Genomic DNA, 17,713 nt, shown 5'->3' with positions numbered 1-17,713 from the left:
AACTTTGTTCCCTCTGCACCAGTTCTCTCCGTAGTGAGACTTCGTTCACCGACATCCTGCACCCCTATTTGAAATCAACTAACGTATGCTAAAATATGTAAAATGCTATTACTGTTTGCAAGTCGATTGCTGGATTCGTTACTTCTGGTCTGGAAGAAACTGGAAGACTTCAGGCTGCCAATGCTTAGCGTCTGACCACTGCCAATAATAATAATAATAATAATAATAATAATAATACACACAGATGATTTCGCAATACTTTCAGAAAACCTGACAGAAGCAGTTACGCAAATAAACAATCTGGTCTCAAAATTTCAGCTGACAAAACAAAATTCATGACAAATGTAAAAAATGCACCAAAATACATAGAAACACAAATAGGTAAAATAGAGCGAGTAAATACATTTAAATGTCTTGGAGAAATTATACAACAGAATGGACTAGAAAAATCTGCAATAGATGTAGGAATTAACAAAATGGAAAGTGCATATGGTTTGACCAAAAATATTTATAACAAGAAATGTATATCTAGAAAAACAAATTAAAACACTACACCACAGTGGTACGACCAGAATGTTTATATGGATCTGAATGCCTAACAATGAACTATAAGATGGACAAACCAGAGGTACTGGAAAGAAGAATTGTTAGAAAAATAATGGGTGCAATGAGAACTGCAGATGGTTGGAAAATAAGAAGCAAGGAGGAGATCTACAAAAATGTAGAGAAAATATCTGAAGTAATGGCCAAACGCAGATTAACCTTTTTTGGACATCTCTACCGAATGGATGGAAATAGACTAACAACTCCTATATTTCTGGAAGAAGAAATCGACAATAGCATGGATTACAGAAGTAAGAAAAGATCGTGAAAGAAACAACATCAAAGAATCAGTAATAGCAAAAAGAAACCGTTTTAAAAACAAAATACTAAATTTGGAAGGCTTTCAAAGCAAAAGAAATAAAAAATCGGTAACAACATGGACAGAAGAAAGGAAGAGACTTCATGGGGAGAAAATGAGGGAATACTGGAAAAATAGGAAACAACAACAAAGGAAGAAGAGGAACTGAAGTTGTTAACGTGATCCTAGTTGGTCAAAATGATTATATATACAGGGTGTTACAAAAAAGTACGGCCAAACTTTCAGGAAACATTCCTCACAGACAAATAAAGAAAAGATGTTACGTGGACATGTGTCCGGAAACGCTTACTTTCCATGTTAGAGCTCATTTTATTCCTTCTCTTCAAATCACATTAATCATGGAAAGGAAACACACAGCAACAGAACGTACCAGTGTGACTTCAAACACTTTGTTACAGGAAATGTTCAAAATGACCACCGTTAGCGAGGATACATGCATCCACCCTCCAACGCATGGAATTCCTGATGCGCTGATGCAGTCCTGGAGAATGGCGTATTGTATCACAGCCGTCCACAATACGAGCACGAAGAGTCTCTACATTTGGTACTGGGCTTGCGTAGACAAGAGCTTTCAAATGCCCCATAAATGAAAGTCAAGAGGGTTGAGGTCAGGAGAGCGTGGAGGCCATGGAATTGGTCCGCCTCTACCAGTCCGTCGGTCACCGAATGTGTTGTTGAGAAGCGTACTAACACTTCGACTGAAATGTGCAGGAGCTCCATGGCGCATGAACCACATGTTGTGTCGTACTTGTTAAGGCACATGTTTTAGCGGCACAGGTAGAGTATCCCGTATGAAATCATGATAACGTGCTCCATTGAGCGTAGGTGGAAGAACATGTGGCCCAATCGAGACATCACCAACAATGCCTGCCCAAAGAATGAGTCGCATGTCAACACAGGCACCGAAGTCAACATTACTTTCCTTCAATTGGACCAACTGGCGGTGAATCGAGGAAGTACAGGTCATACTGACGAAACTAAAATGAGCTGTAACTTGGAAATTAAGCGTTTCCGGACACATGTCCACATAACATCTTTTCTTTATTTGTGTGTGAGGAATGTTATCTGAACCTTTTTGTAACACCCTGTATATACACTGTTCTGTCATAGTGTTGTGACCACCTGTCAAGAGCCTAAATAACACCCCTTTGGCGCGAACAGGTGCTACAGATCCTCAATGGGTTTAGTTGGGAGTTTGGTGGCCAGGGGGGGGGGGGGGGGGGGGGGTACGGTAAGCTCGTAATGGTCATCTACGAATCAGGCAAGTACACTGTGAACTCTATGACACTCTGCATTGTCCTGCTGGTAGATGTCATCGTACTGAGGAAAAACCAAATGCGTTTTCATGGTCCTCATGGACAGGTGTTGATCCATTGTGCCTTCGAGAATGAAGGGGTCACCTAGTGAATGCCACGAAAGCGTTGCCCAGTCCAAGGCGCTTTCTCCGGCCTGGAGAAAATGCTACACTTACTTGAGGTATGTGTTGTCTCTACTCTTTGTAACATATCTGCTAGATGCAATGGGAAGCAGTCATTAGCTACCTCTTATTCCTAATGCTTCTAACTTATTTCGTATAATCTTATGGTCAACAGTATGGAAAGCCTAAAAATGTACATGTGACACACACATGTTTGCAAGAGCATCAAGTACTGCTTTTATTAATTCTGCTGTGGGTAATTCCATAGGTACGAACGTTCGGGTCGAGAGCCTATTTGAGATTGTAAATGCTGTCTAAAGAATAATATACAGAAGAATGAAAAAGAAAATTGAGAATTCGCTATGTGACGATCAGTTTGGCTTTAGGAAAAGTAAAGGCACGAGAGAGGCAATTCCGACGTTACGGCTAATAATGGAACCAAGGCTGAAGAAAAATCAAGACACGTTCATAGGATTTGTCGACCTGTAAAAAGCGTTCGACAATATAAAATGGTGCAAGCTGTTCAAGATTCTGAAAAAAGTAGGGGTAAGCTATAGGGAGAGACGGGTCATATGCAATATGTACAACAACCAAGAGGGAATAATAAGAGTGGACGATCAAGAACGAAGTGCTCGTATTAAGAAGGGAGTAAGACAAGGCTGTAGCCTTTCGCCCCGACTCTTCAATCTGTACATCGAGGAAGCAATGATGGAAATAAAAGAAAGGTTCAGGAGTGGAATTAAAATACAAGGTGAAAGGATATCAATGATACGATTCGCTGATGACATTGCTATCCTGAGTGAAAGTGAAGAAGAATTAAATGATCTGCTGAACGGAATGAACAGTCTAATGAGTACACAGTATGGTTTGAGAGTAAATCGGAGAAAGACGAAGGTGATGAGAAGTAGTAGAAATGAGAACAGCGAGAAACTTAACATCAGGATTGATGGTCACGAAGTCGATGAAGTTAAGGAATTCTGCTACCTAGGCAGTAAAATAACCAATGATGGACGGAGCAAGGAGGACATCAAAAGCAGACTCGCTATGGCAAAAAAGGCATTTCTGGCCAAGAGAAGTCTACTAATATCAAATACCGGCCTTAATTTGATGAAGAAATTTCTGAGGATGTACGTCTGGAGTACAGCATTGTATGGTAGTGAAACATGGACTGTGGGAAAACCGGAACAGAAGAGAATCGAAGCATTTGAGATGTGGTGCTATAGACGAATGTTGAAAATTAGGTGGACTGATAAGGTAAGGAGTGAGGAGGTTCTACGCAGAATCGGAGAGGAAAGGAATATGTGGAAAACACTGATGAGGAGAAGGGACAAGATGATAGGACATCTGCTAAGACATGAGGGAATGACTTCCATGGTGCTAGAGGGAGCTGTAGAGGGCAAAAACTGTAGAGGAAGACAGAGATTGGAATACGTCAAGCAATTAATTGAGGACGTAGGTTGCAAGTGCTACTCTGAGATGAAGAGGTTGGCACAGGAAAGGAATTCGTGGCGGGCCGCATCAAACCAGTCAGTAGACTGATGGCAAAAAAAAAAAAAAGTAGCCCTCACGTGTTCAATAATAATGTCAAACTGTCATTATGTTACTGTATGAAGATGTGTATTAACGTATTGCCAATAATACGAATATTGATGAGCGTGTTTATAGACCTCAAAATATTCTCCACATTGTCAATACACAGTGAACGTGTGTCAGGTCAAATATTGACAGTTTTACGATATTCTCCTTTCAGATGTTGACAGAGCTGCAGGAACCAGCCACGAGGCGTTTGTGTGCACTCTTTACTTTCTCAATTCGACACTGTGTGTGTCATACCTGAAATTCAGTTTTTAAGGCGTCTTTTAATACAATAAGGAACTTTAATAGGCCTTTTCAAGGGTAATCATTGTATGTGCCATTTTAGGATTGATAAGAAGGACTTTCTCTGACAGTGCTTACTTCATTAACTTGAAAATATTGGATAGATTGTCGTAGTATACAGTTACAATTCCGAAAAATACGTCATATATCTGCAGCGACTGGTAAGTGGTCTGTGGAGAGCTTGTCAACTTTACCAAATTATCACAAACCGTAAAAAAAATGTGTTGTATTAATTGTCTGAGCAGGTCGTTGCCAGGCAGATACGATTCCTTCACAGGTTTCCACAGTATACTACTAACTGTGCTTGCTGATATTACAGAACAATACATCGAGCACTAGAATGACCTGTCTTTCGCTACATCTCTTTCCGACAGACTGCCTCTCTTATTAATGTATATTGCTTCTCTATTTTAAACTGCTGGCCATTGAAATTGCTACACCAAGAAGAAATGCACATGATGAACGGGTATTCATTGGACAAATATATCAGAACTGACATGTGATTACATAGGTCCTGAGAAAACGGTACCCAGAACAACCACCTCTGGCCGTTTTAACGGCCTCGATACGCCTGGACATTGAGTCAGAGCTTGGATGGCGTGGACAGATACAGCTGCCTATGCAGCTTCAACACGATACCACAGTTCATCAAGAGTAGTGACTGGCGTATTGTGACGAACCAGTTGCTCGGCCACCATTGACCAGAGGTTTTCAATTGGTGAGAGATCTGGAGAATGTGCTGGCCAGGGCAGCTGTCGAACATTTTCTGTATCCAGAAAGATCCGCACAGAACTTCTAACATGCGGTCGTGCATTATCCTGCTGAAACGTAGGGTTTCGCAGGGATCGAATGAAGGGTAGAGCAACAGGTCGTAACACATCTGAAATGAAACGCCCACTGTCCAAAGTGCCGTCAATGCGAACAGAGGTGGGTGACCGAGACGTGTAACCAATGGCACCCCATAGCATCACGCCGGGTGATACGCCAGTATGGCGATGACGAATACACGCGAAGTCGCCAAACACGGATGCAACCATCATGATGCTGTAAACAGAACCTGGATTCATCCGAAAAAATGACGTTTTTCCATTCGCGCACCCAGGTTCGTCGTTGAGTACACAATTGCAGGCGCTCCTGTCTGTGAAGCAGCGTCAAGGGTAACCGCAGCCACGGTCTCCGAGCTGATAGTCAATGCCGCTGCAAACGTCGTCGAACTGTCCGTGCAGATGGTTGTTGTCTTGCAAACGTCCCCATCTGTTGACTCAGGGGTCGAGACGTGGCTGCACGATCCATTACATCCATGCGGATAAGATTCCTGTCATCTCGACTGCTAGTGATACGAGACCGTTGGGATCCAGCACGGCGTTCCGTATTACCCTCCTGAACCCACCGATTCCATATTCTGCTAACAGTCATTGGATCTCGACCAACGCGAGAATAATGTCGCGATACGATAAACCTCAATCGCGATAGGCTACAATCCGACCGTTATCAAAGTCGGAAACGTGATGGTACGCATTTCTCCTCCGTACACGAGGCATCACAACAACGTTTCACCAGACAACGCCGGTCAACTGCTCTTTGTGTATGAGAAATCGGTCGGAAACTTTCCTCATGTCACCACGTTGTAGGTGTCGCCACCGGCGCCAATCTTGTGTGAATGCTCCGAAAAGCTAATCATTTGCATCTCACAGCATCTTCTTCTTGTCTGTTAAAATTTCGCATCTGTAGTGCGTCATCTTCGTCGTGTACCAATTTTAATGGCGAGTAGTGTATCTCGTGTTGACAGTAATAACTTCTCATAGAAGCAGGATTCATAAAAAAAAAATTATGAAATCTGTAGGGTCTATACTGTGATGTCACTCAGTAAAATAACATGTCGCCAGTCGCTTCTTTTTCCAACCTTTCTTGGATGCACTTCCTGTTTTTTCGTTGTTTTCCGCTGCTTGCAAGCAATAGCAAATACAATTGCAGCACGTGCTTTCTTTTGGGTGTCCACCGTCTTTACCTATTACAACGCATTGTCAGTTCACAATTTTTGTTAGTATTATTGGCAGTGAGAGTTCCCTTCCTCGCGCTGAAGGGTTGACAAACTAATGTTGTCAATAAATATTGGTCTTTCCAGCCTGTATCTCTCCAGCATTGGGAGAGGGAACGTGAGGCAGACGAGTGAGTCTGGCACCGCGCTCGCTCGTGCTCGGCCGCCATCCGCAGACGCTGGCAGAGCCAACCTTCCGCCAAGGTCGGGAAGCCCGTGGCCCACGCGCCGTGACGTCACGCGCTCACGCCTCCGTTATTGGGTTAAGCGCGTAGGCGGAGCCGGCTGCCTGCCACTCCAGCAGCGCGGGTCCGCTGACGGTGACGAAACTCGCTGAGTTTGGCAGTACACGTGTAGTCCGCGAACCACCGCACGCCGCTTAACCCATTACTGGCCATTGTCCCTATTTTGGGACGCGTATATTTTCCTTATTTCTACGTACGCAATGGAGCCTTTAGCCTTTATTGTTGCACCTGTAGGTTCAACTAACTGCTATAATGGTTCAAATGGCTCTGAGCACTATGGGACCTAACATCTATGGTCATCAGTCCCCTAGAACTTAGAACTACTTAAACCTAACTAACCTAAGGACATCACACGACACCCGGTCATCACGAGGCACAGAAAATCCCTGACCCCGCAGGGAATCGAACCCGGGAACTGCTATGATGCCTGTAAATCTAAAATAAATAACTTTTTTTCTAAGTTCTTCACGTCAGGAAAATTATAAACTTGCCGATTTTTTGTTCTCGCACTTGGCAGCACTTTATGTCTGCTGGTAGTTCCTGGACGACAATGAGCTATGATTTAGTTGTCTGGGCGTGTTTGTTATGAACATTTGGATGTCCATGTAAGATTAAGTATACTTTAGATTTTTTCAAGTAAGTGTAATGTCGATATATTTTATGCGTCCCAATAATGGGACAACGGCATGTTACACTATCATTTATTGTTGATGTGCCCTATTCTTATATACACATATTATACAGAGAAGAATTGCATTTTACGTTCTCAATACCTGCTTTTTTCATGTTCTATTCGAATTTTAAATTTCCAACAGGATAAAAACGTGCCGCGTAGACTTACACTTGAAGAAATTCTAGTAGAACTAGCGAACCATCAAGAGAGTGACGATGAAGATGATGACGTATAATTGGCGATTATTCCACCAGATGCAGATGTAGTAACAGATGAAGAATACATTGACAAAAGTGTATTGAACAATGAGTCTGTTGTACAAGATGTTGACGGTACTTTACAGAGAAACTCTCACTTTTGGATGTCTGACAGAGAATAGTGATGTTTTACTTATCAAAAAAAAAAAAAAAAAACAGGATCAGTACCAAAACGTAGAGGACCACAAGGAAGCAAATTGATGGGAGGATGGGTGAGCACAGATGTACGACTAGATTCAGGAAATCATTTCATTGCGTCAAGTAAAACACAGAAGAGATGTGCTTACTGCAAGAAAAAAAATATGATAGGTGCAATGTTGGTGTACATGACAAGTGTTTTGCCTCATTTCATACTGAATAGACATTCAACAATATTAAGACATTATCCATTTATTGTTTGTGTTGTTTCTTACAATATTATGCATGGAGAATAAGGTTGCGAATTTGGATAGCGCATTTGGCCAATGTCCCAAAAATGGAACGGTCTGTAGTTTTTGTTCTAATAAACTAAAAATTTTCAAAACAACTTTTTATTGAATTAATCACTCAATGTAACGTACTTATGTACAAAAGTTTGCAAAAATGATCCAACAGAGTTTTGGCCAGTAATGGTTTAAGCCATCGGCACACGGACCTTGCTGCCGAACGTTAACGTTGAGCGTGCCAAGTTCAACGTGCTGCTCAACGCTCAGGAACGATGCGACTTGTGCACACGGTACGTGGCTCCCAACGTGGTATACGCGATCGCAACGCACTCCAGCGGCAGTTGAGGGATGTTTCTAGTTCGTAAATCACACTGTTTACTCAACGGGCGCGCGTAAAATTCCCACGTTAGCTCTATTAAAACGCACACTTCCTCCATCGTCCACGAAAATGAAAGTACCACGTCCAATCAGTAAGTACACACGCTTATAAAAGATCCATTACAAACAGTACTGTTCAAATTTGGAATACTTCTCCGCGTAAGATAACATTATTTCATCGTCCCCACATTTTAGTAAAACCCCAAGGTCAGTCTTACTTGATAACTGTTCCTACCAAGTAGCAGAATCTTTGCGACATGTGATTACGAAACGTAAAAGAAAAAGGAGCAAAATATCTTTATACAAGTAGTGCAAGCTGTCCTGTAGTCACCACTCAAAGAAAACGTGAAGTTATATTTACATAACATCAAATATTATAGTATACACTTATATTAAACTAATAATAAAGTATCAGAACCTAAAAAAACGTGAATGTTAGGGAAAAAAATTGGAAATGTTACGACGCGAATCACCGCCCCTCTCAAAAACTCATAACTCGACCGAGACGCTACTCACTACGCTAAAAACGTAAATCGTAGATAATTATGTTCCTAATTGAAATTTAATTATAACGAATTTTACAAAGAACAATGCGTTTTGGGTGGATCTTCAGTGCGTCGCTGCCTTCAAAAAGTGGTTCAAATGGCTCTGAGCACTATGGGACTCAACTGCTGTGGTCATTAGTCCCCTAGAGCTTAGAACTACTTAAACCTAACTAACCTAAGGACATCACACACATCCATGCCCGAGGCAGGATTCGAACCTGCGACAGTAGCAGTCGCGCGGTTCCGGACTGAGCGCCTGAACCGCTAGACCACCGCGGCCGGCTCATACAAAAACTGCGACAGCAACTACAAAATTGCATCGACAGAAACGGTGATTATGTCGAAAAATGTTCAAGCTGTAAACTGATGTAAACCGTTGTAGAAATAAACAGGTCTATGTACTTATAAAAAAAAAAATAGGGGACCTTACTTTTGGGATTACCCTCGTATGTGTACAAAATTTGGTTGCAGTCGTTCAAGGGTTTAGGATTTTCTTATCCGTGCCTTTACCCGCGTACGCACATGTCAAATTTACACTGACGAAAAAAAAATCGCAAACGGAGAAGGAGCTGTGCGACATAAACGACATCGTCGGGTGACAACTCCAGCAAACAGCATTACAGGTCCCTGTACTGACCGGTCGAGTGCGACATCCGTGGAACTCCATCGCACAAACATAATGCACGCGCATTTGCATTCAACATTCTGGCATTTACACCGGTTATTAATATACCAGTATTTCACATTTGAACTAACTTATCTCGCACGTAAATAATCTATGATCTTTCAATGTTAACCTCTTCAATCTGCTACTTAGATAACTGTATTCCCGAAATTTCTTAACCGTACATTAATTATTTTTTCGTATTTCGATTTTTTTCTGTCGGCGAGTGTGTTCGAAATTTAGCTTCTTACCCGTGCCTTTCCCAGCGTACGCGGATGTCAAATACGTTTCACACATACTTATCATATTTGCACACGTATTTGTACACATATTTCGCCTCTATCTCCAGCGAATTACGACATGCAGTTTTATTTTCACACAGCTCAGACGCCGTATCCCCTGCACTATGCATCGTACCATTTTATAACTTCGCAGGTACAGCCAGTGGTATGTGTGGATACTGTCTGTGAAATGTGTTGTGAACAGACTCGGTAGCAAATAAGTAATAAATTCAAACCTCATGTGTGGTGCTGCAGTTTATCGCGCATATCTTTATTTACGACGTCATATCTCGTGAACTGTATGTCGTACAATGATATAATTTTGCTGGTACAGTCAGTGGTATGTGTGAATAATGTGTCCAATATATGTTGCGAATGCAGTTTGTAGTAACGAAGCAATAAATTAAAACTTCACTCTTCATGCGGCGGATTTACTGCAAAGAGCAGCGAAAATGTCGTAAGAGATAGTATTTTTTCCTTTCGTCCTTTTGTGGGGGTTGTCAGCGAGAAAAGTTTTCATGAAGGTCTGAAATTAGGTGCCAAGTTTGTTGCAAGTCACTAAGTACACAGATTCTCAAATAATGCGCTGCTTTTTCACCCCCACCCCCGCCCCTTTGACAGGTAGGTGGTTGTGTTGATGTATAGCAGAAATGATATGAGTATAGGAGAAAAGATTTTTTAATTTTTTTAGATTATAATACATTGAATGAATAAGCACGATATGTATTATCAATTCTCCTTTCATATTAACGAACGCATTTTAATTCTCTTTAATCTCTGACTTGATTATTGGTTAAATTTATGTCATGGATAATTGTTCTTCCTAGACTTTTTATTAACGGCTTTACTACTGAAACATCATTCTGGGGCTAGCTATATGGGCGATATCCGAAAGTCATTAATCTTTTTTTTAAAAAAAAAGAAACATGTTTATGTCATGGATAATTGTTGTTCCTAGACTTTTTATTAACGGCTTTACTGTCGATACATCATTCTCGGGCTAGCTATATGGGCGATATCCGAAAGCCATTAATTTTTTTTAAGTAGATAAAAATACGATAATCACTCAACGTATGTGGAAGTAACCACCTAACTGAGTGTACTAAGCACTGACACGTTCACATCGATCAATATTGAGATGTAACGCACGCAAGCATTAGACAGCTCTAACCGTCTCTATAGTGTCTTCACTACTCGTGCCGTCCGCCCCCGGTAGCTGAGTCGTCACCGCGACACATTGTCAATACTAAGGGCCCGGGTTCGATTCCCGGCTGGGTCGGAGATTTTCTCCTCTCAGGGACTGGGTGTTGTGTTGTCCTAATCATCATCCCCATCGACGCGCAAGTCGCCGAAGTCGCGTCAAATCGAAAGACATGCCACCCGGACCCGAAGGGAGACCCTAGTCACACGACGTTTACATTTACTACTCGTGCCGTATTGAATTATACCGCTATAGTGAATGTCCGGTAGAAGGACTGGCACACGTCTCCGTGTTTTCCTGTGGAAAAATGTTGGGAAACTTTTTAACAGCACAGAGGCAAGGGGAAGTTTTCCTGTATGTGGTGACAGTATTTTCTGCACTGCCACGGACCACTGAAAGCTGAGCCTACGATAGTGGTCCGTAAGGATCCTGTGAGGAACTCAAGTCGACGGCCGGAAACGAGCAAGGCTAGGTAGTTCCGTATTTTACAGATAAAGGCAGCCGTAAATTGTTAGGCGTTTGTTTATTTACCTCGCGTTTTTTTCCGGTCCCTGTTTACGGCGACGTCAACAGCTGTGTTACCGGAGAAGCCACGGAGAATGTGGGATGGGGTGATGTGGCTTCAGTCAACAACATCCACCGTAGTGACGATGCGGGGGGAGGGGGGGGGGGGCGAGTGGGAGCGCACATCTGTTTTTTTGTTGCCTCCGTTCAGAATGAATGGTGTGAGACAGGGAGACGGAGAGGTCAAGGAACAGGATAGCTACAGGGCCGTTGTTGATTCCCTACATGGGAGATATGAGCCTTTTCTTACCGGGAGGGGGGGGGGGGGGGGGGACGTCAAAGATGTTGAATTTTTTGCCACCAGATGGTTCTGTAGCACGTTAGAAATATCGTCTCCAACTTTCAGTGCTTAATTCGTGCTGCAAATGATGTAAAAGCCCAGACTCGTGACGCCAGTTGAGTAGCTGCTTGATCCACTGGTAGCGGCTACAGGCCGCGAAAACTGACAACGTCCGGGAGAATGTTTGCCGACCTCCCACCCCTCCATATCGCATCCAATGACGCCATTTGCACAGGAGGACACGGTGGTCGGTCGGTATCGATGGGCCCGTAGCGGCCTTTGGATGGAGTTCAGGTTTACGATAACCAAGTCGTTAGACACAGAGCACAAACAGCGACTGCAGAATGAAGGGCAAGTATATCACTCTTGTCCTATCAGAGGAACTATCCCGACACTTGGCTTCAGAGATTCAGGGAAACCACGGAAAATCTAAATCTGGATGGTTGAATGCGGGATTGAACTGCTGTATTTCCGAATGGGAGTCAAGTATCTTACCGTAGCACTATCTTGATCTGTGGCTGTTTGGAACACACGCGAATCGACTGACTGAACACATCTTCCAGACTTTTCCATTCCGTGCCAATCAAAGACTTTCCGAAGATGATAGGACCGCTATTGTTTTCTATCTACATAAATGATCTTTTGGGTAGGGTGGATAGCAATGTGCGGCTGTTTGCTGATGATGCTGTGGTGTACGGGAAGGTGTCGTTGTTGAGTGACTGTAGGAGGATACAATATGACTTGGACAGGATTTGTGATTGGTGTAAAGAATGACAGTTAACTCTAAATATAGATAAATGTAAATTAATGCAGATGAATAGGAAAAAGAATCCCGTAATGTTTGAATACTCCATTAGTAGTGTAGCGCTTGACACAGTTACGTCGATTAAATATTTGGGCGTAACATTGCAGAGCGATGTGAAGTGGGACAAGCATGTAATGGCAGTTGTGGGGAAGGCGGATAGTCGCCTTCGGTTCATTGGTAGAATTTTGGGAAGATGTGGTTCATCTGTAAAGGAGACCGCTTATAAAACACTAATACGACCTATTCTTCAGTATTGTTCGAACGTTTGGGATCCCTATCAGGTCGGATTGAGGGAGGACATAAAGGCAATTCAGAGGCGGGCTGCTAGATGTGTTACTGGTAGGTTTGATGATCACGCGAGTGTTACGGAAATGTTTCAGGAACTTGGGTGGGAGTCTCTAGAGGAAAGGAGGCGTTCATTTCGTGAATCGCTACTGAGGAAATTTAGAGAACCAGCATTTGAGTCTGACTGCAGTACAATTTTACTGCCGCCAACTTACATTTCGCGGAAAGACCACAAAGAGATTAAGGCTCGTACAGAGGCATATAGGCAGTCATTTTTCCCTCGTTCTGTTTGGGAGTGGAACAGGGAGAGAAGATACTAGTTGTGGTACGAGGTACCCTCCCCCACGCACCGTATGGTGGATTGCGGAGAATGCATGTAGATGTAGATGTAGATTATCAACGAAAGTAACGTTCGCCACACTCGGCGTGGTCCTTCTGAAGTTTCCACGCACTTGCTCTGCCTCCGAACTGCCTGATGAGACCAATTAAGAGATGGCCCTAAGGCTTAACGTGTCCTACGAACCACGGTGCAATTCCACCTTTTTCACTCTCGATAAATCGTTACCGGAGGTGCAAGAGGCGATATGGGACAGGAAAAAAGAGCTGTGGTCGAGTACCTTCGCAGTTGTTCCGGGAATCGATGCCGGGACCTCCACACGGCAGGCAGCTACAGTGACTACTCTTCAACAACACACTTCAACAGTCATTAAATCACGATGTTTGCACACATCCGAAGTCGTACCTTTATTGAGGAATGCGATGCAAAATGACACGAATCGCTGTATGACTTCTGTATGTGTGTCACACAGTTAGGAGCAGCGAAATGATACAAATACCTCCGTCTAACAATTTTTAGGGATATGAAATGGGACGATCACATGGGCTCAGTCGTGGGTAAGGCAGGTGGCAGACTTCGGTTCATTGGTGGTATACTTAGGAAAATCCAAACGAGATTCTGTACGAAAACGCTCATGCGATCCACGCTAGAATACTGCTCACGTGCGCAGGGCATTTACCAATTGGGCGTACGGGGGATAAAAATGGTTCAAATGTCTCTGAGCACTATGGGACTTAACACCTGAGGTCATCAGTCTCCTAGAACTTAGAACTACTTAACCTAACATCACACACATCCATGCCCGAGGCACGATTCGAACCTGCTACCGTAGCGGTCGCGTAGTTCCAGACTGAAGCGCCTAGAACCGCTCGGCCGACTCGGCCGGCCTACGGGGGATACCGAACGTTCAAATAGAGGAGCAGCAGGAACGGTCACAGGGTTTTTTCACCATGGGAAAGTGTCATGGAGATGCTGAAAAAACTGAACAGGCATCCGCTCCATGATAGACGTGAACTAAACCGTGAAAGACTACCTAGAAGTTCTAATAACAAGCTTTAAATGATGGCTCTAAAAACACACTTCAAATTCCTCCGTATCGTTCCCGTGGGGACTGAAAAGGAAACATTAGACTTGTTACAAGTCCACATGTAGGTTTTTAATCACTCTCCGCACGCTCTGTACGTAAATCGAATGGGAAAAAATCATGAGGCACAGGGTGTTCGTTGTAAACGAGACAAGTAAATATATCGGAAACGACGCACCGTACGGAAAAAAATGTTGTAAGAGGAAAGTTAATACTAGTAAAGGGGACATATATCAGAGCTGAATCTGGCCATCTCTTAACCACCCGTCCTGCGCGAGCGCGGCCAAGTTAGTGTTTTCAAATTCCAATTCTACTCAAAAAATGTGTACGGTTTACTCAAAGTGAATCCATCTCTAGGTCTCCCTCTACAATTTTTACCCTCCACGCTGCTCTCCAATACTAAATTGGTGATCCCTCGATGTCTCAGAACACGTCCTACCAACCGATCCCTTCTTCTAGTCAAGTTGTGCCACAAGCTCCTCTTCTCCCCAATTCTGTTCAATACATCCTCATTAGTTATGTGATCTACCCATCTAATCTTCAGCATTCTTCTGTAGCACATTTTGAAAGCTTCTATTCTCTTCTTGTCTAAACTAGTTATCGTCCACTTTTCACTTCTATACATGGCTATACTGCACACAAATACTTTTCAGAAACCGATTTCCTGACAGTTAAATCTATACTCGATGTTGACAAATTTTTCTTCTTCAGAAACGCTTTTCTTGCCATTGCCAGTCTACATTTTATATCCTCTCCACTTCGACCATTATCAGTTATTTTGCTCTCCAAATAGGAAACTCCTTTACTACTTTAAGTGTCTCATTTCCTATCTAATTCCCTCAGCATCACCCGACTTAATTCGACAACATTCCACTATCCTCGTTTTGCTTTTGTTGGTGTTTTTCTCATACCCTCCTTTCAAGACACTATCCATTCCGTTCAACTGCTCTTCCAAGCCTTTGCTGTCTCTGACAGAATTACAATGTCATTCGGCAAACTGCAAAGTTTTTATTTCTTCACCACGGATTTTAATACCTACACCGAAATTTCTTTTGTTTCCTTTATTGCTTGCTCAATATACAGATTGAATAACATCGGCGATAGGCTACAACTGTGTCTCACTCCATTCCCAACCACAGCTTCCCTTTCATACCCCTCGACTCGTATTACCGCCATCTGGTTTCTGTACAAATTGTAAATAGCCTTTCGCTCCCTGTATTTTACCCCTGCCACCTTCAGGATTTGAAAGAGATTATTCCTATCAACATGGTCAAAAGCTTTCTCCAAGTCTACAAATGCTAGAAACGTAGGTTTACCTTTCCTTAATCTTTCTTCTAAGATAAGTCGTAGGGTCAGTATTGCCTCACGTGTTCCAACATTTCGACGGAATCCAAACTGATCTTCCCCGAGGTCGGCTTATACCGGTTTTTCCTTTCGTCTGTAAAGAATTCGTGTTAGTATTTTGCAGCTGTGACTTATTAAACTGATAGTTCGGTAATTTTCACATCTGTCAACACCTGCTTTCTTTGGGATTGGAATTATTATATTGTTCTTGAAGTCTGAGGGTATTTCGCGTGTCTCATACATCCTGCTCACCCGATTGTAGAGTTTTGCCAGGGCTGGCTCTTCCAAGGCTGTCAGTAGTTCTAATGGAATGTTGTCTACTGCGGGGGCCTTGTTTCGACTCAGAGTCAGTCAGCTCATTTAAATAGTAATGATCAGTGGGGGTCAGATGGCTGTTGATGTGATGCCAGAAGTGAGATGTTGGAACTGTCGGAGTAGCGGCAGCCGCGTTGTCCGCTCTGGAGCGGTGGACAGTTGCCAAAGTGTGGACACGCGGACCAGAAAAAGTGTGCCGGGCCGCGACGGGACGTGTCTTGGTTGGCCTTTGTGTCTGCTCTCCCGCAGCAGAAGCGCTGCCAAGGTCACCGGGCCGCTCCGATCTCGTGCTCTCTCTTTCTCTTTCTCTCGCATAGGCAGGGGAGAGAAAGCAGTCACTTCGGCCTGCTAACGAGCCAGCTACGGCCGTCGGCTTCGCGTTTCCAAGACAGTTGGGCGGTCATCCCCCCAGCATACATCTTACTAAAAGCGTTTAGCATTTTCACGTTTATAAATAGAGTAGACACAAGAATAGGTCTATGAATTTTAAACTGAGAAGGTATTTTCGGAGAGCATTCTCAGGTCCGCATGAATAGAGCGAGACGGAGAATATACACGGTGGGTCAAATAAAAATGACTCGGACAAGTGCATACTGCGTTTGAATACAAGCACACCTAGCGACCTGCACACCACGTGTATGCGCGCCACGTGATCAAGTTCGGTTCGCAGTGCAGTGCGGGCTGCGTCAGTGTGAGAGAGGCAGTGCAGAGGGGGCGATGGCAATCACAGTGGAGCAGCGGGTGTTTGTTGTTCAAAGTTACGTGACAGCAAAGTCGCCGAAACGGTATGGACAGTTGTTTGCCGAGAAGTTGAGTGGTATCAAAGTTTTATCAGGGCTGGCTCTTCCAAGGAATGTTGTCTACTGCGGGGGGCCTTGTTTCACTCAGAGTCAGTCACTTGGCCCGAAAAAGGCGTCAGACAGAATCTGTTCTAAACAAGTCGAGAATCGTTCCGAAACTTGCCCATAAACACCAGAAAATGTGTGTGCCGGCCGGTGTGGCCGTGCGGTACTAGGCGCTTCAGTCTGGAACCGCGTGACCGCTACGGTCGCAGGTTCGAATCCTGCCTCGGGCATGGTTGGTTGGTTATTGTTGTTTAACGTCCCGTCGACAACGAGGTCATTAGAGACGGAGCACAAGCTCGGGTTAGGGAAGGATTGGGAAGGAAATCGTCCGTGCCCTTTCAAAGGAACCATCCCGGCATTTGCCTGAAACGATTTAGGGAAATCACGGAAAACCTAAATCAGGATGGCTGGAGACGGGATTGAACCGTCGTCCTCCCGAATGCGAGTCCAGTGTGCTAACCACTGCGCCACCTCGCTCGGTGCCTCGGGCATGGATGTGTGTGATGTCCTTAGGTTAGTTAGGGTGAAGTAGTTCTAAGTTCTAGAGGACTGATGACCTCAGATGTTAAGTCCCATAGTGCTCAGAGCCTATTTGGACCATTGATTTGAACCAGAAAATGTGAAAGTTCCTGGCAGATTCAAACTGTGCCGGACCGGCACTCGAACTAGGGACCCTTGGCTTTCGCGGCAAGTGCTCTACCCAAGCACGACTCACTCCCCGTCCTCACAGTCTTCGTCCCGCCGCTACCTCGTCTCGAGGTTCGCCAGAAAATGCTACAGACTCGTACCGAAACAACCCGACGCCTGTCGCAAGAGACCTGCAAATCACGTCGTTCGTGCGGACGAATACTCCACCTGGACGTAGAGTCTGGTCGAGGCCCCAGCTGGCCACCCAGGTCACCTGATGTGTCAGTGTACGGAGTCCCCAAG

At 43.9% G+C, this 17,713-nt stretch overlaps 1 protein-coding gene across 1 annotated transcript in view; it reads right to left on the bottom strand.

Annotated features, from left to right (window-relative positions):
* LOC126292191 (fasciculation and elongation protein zeta-2) overlaps positions 1-17,713 on the bottom strand; it is a 358,256-nt gene that overhangs the window by 161,194 nt on the left and 179,349 nt on the right. The gene's annotated exons all lie outside the window — the stretch shown is intronic.

The sequence above is a fragment of the Schistocerca gregaria genome, chromosome 9 (assembly GCF_023897955.1).
Source record: "Schistocerca gregaria isolate iqSchGreg1 chromosome 9, iqSchGreg1.2, whole genome shotgun sequence".
In the NCBI taxonomy this organism is placed as follows: domain Eukaryota; kingdom Metazoa; phylum Arthropoda; class Insecta; order Orthoptera; family Acrididae; genus Schistocerca; species Schistocerca gregaria.
The sequence above is the reverse complement of the archived record's forward strand: the minus strand, read 5'-3'. Positions and strand labels throughout refer to the sequence as shown.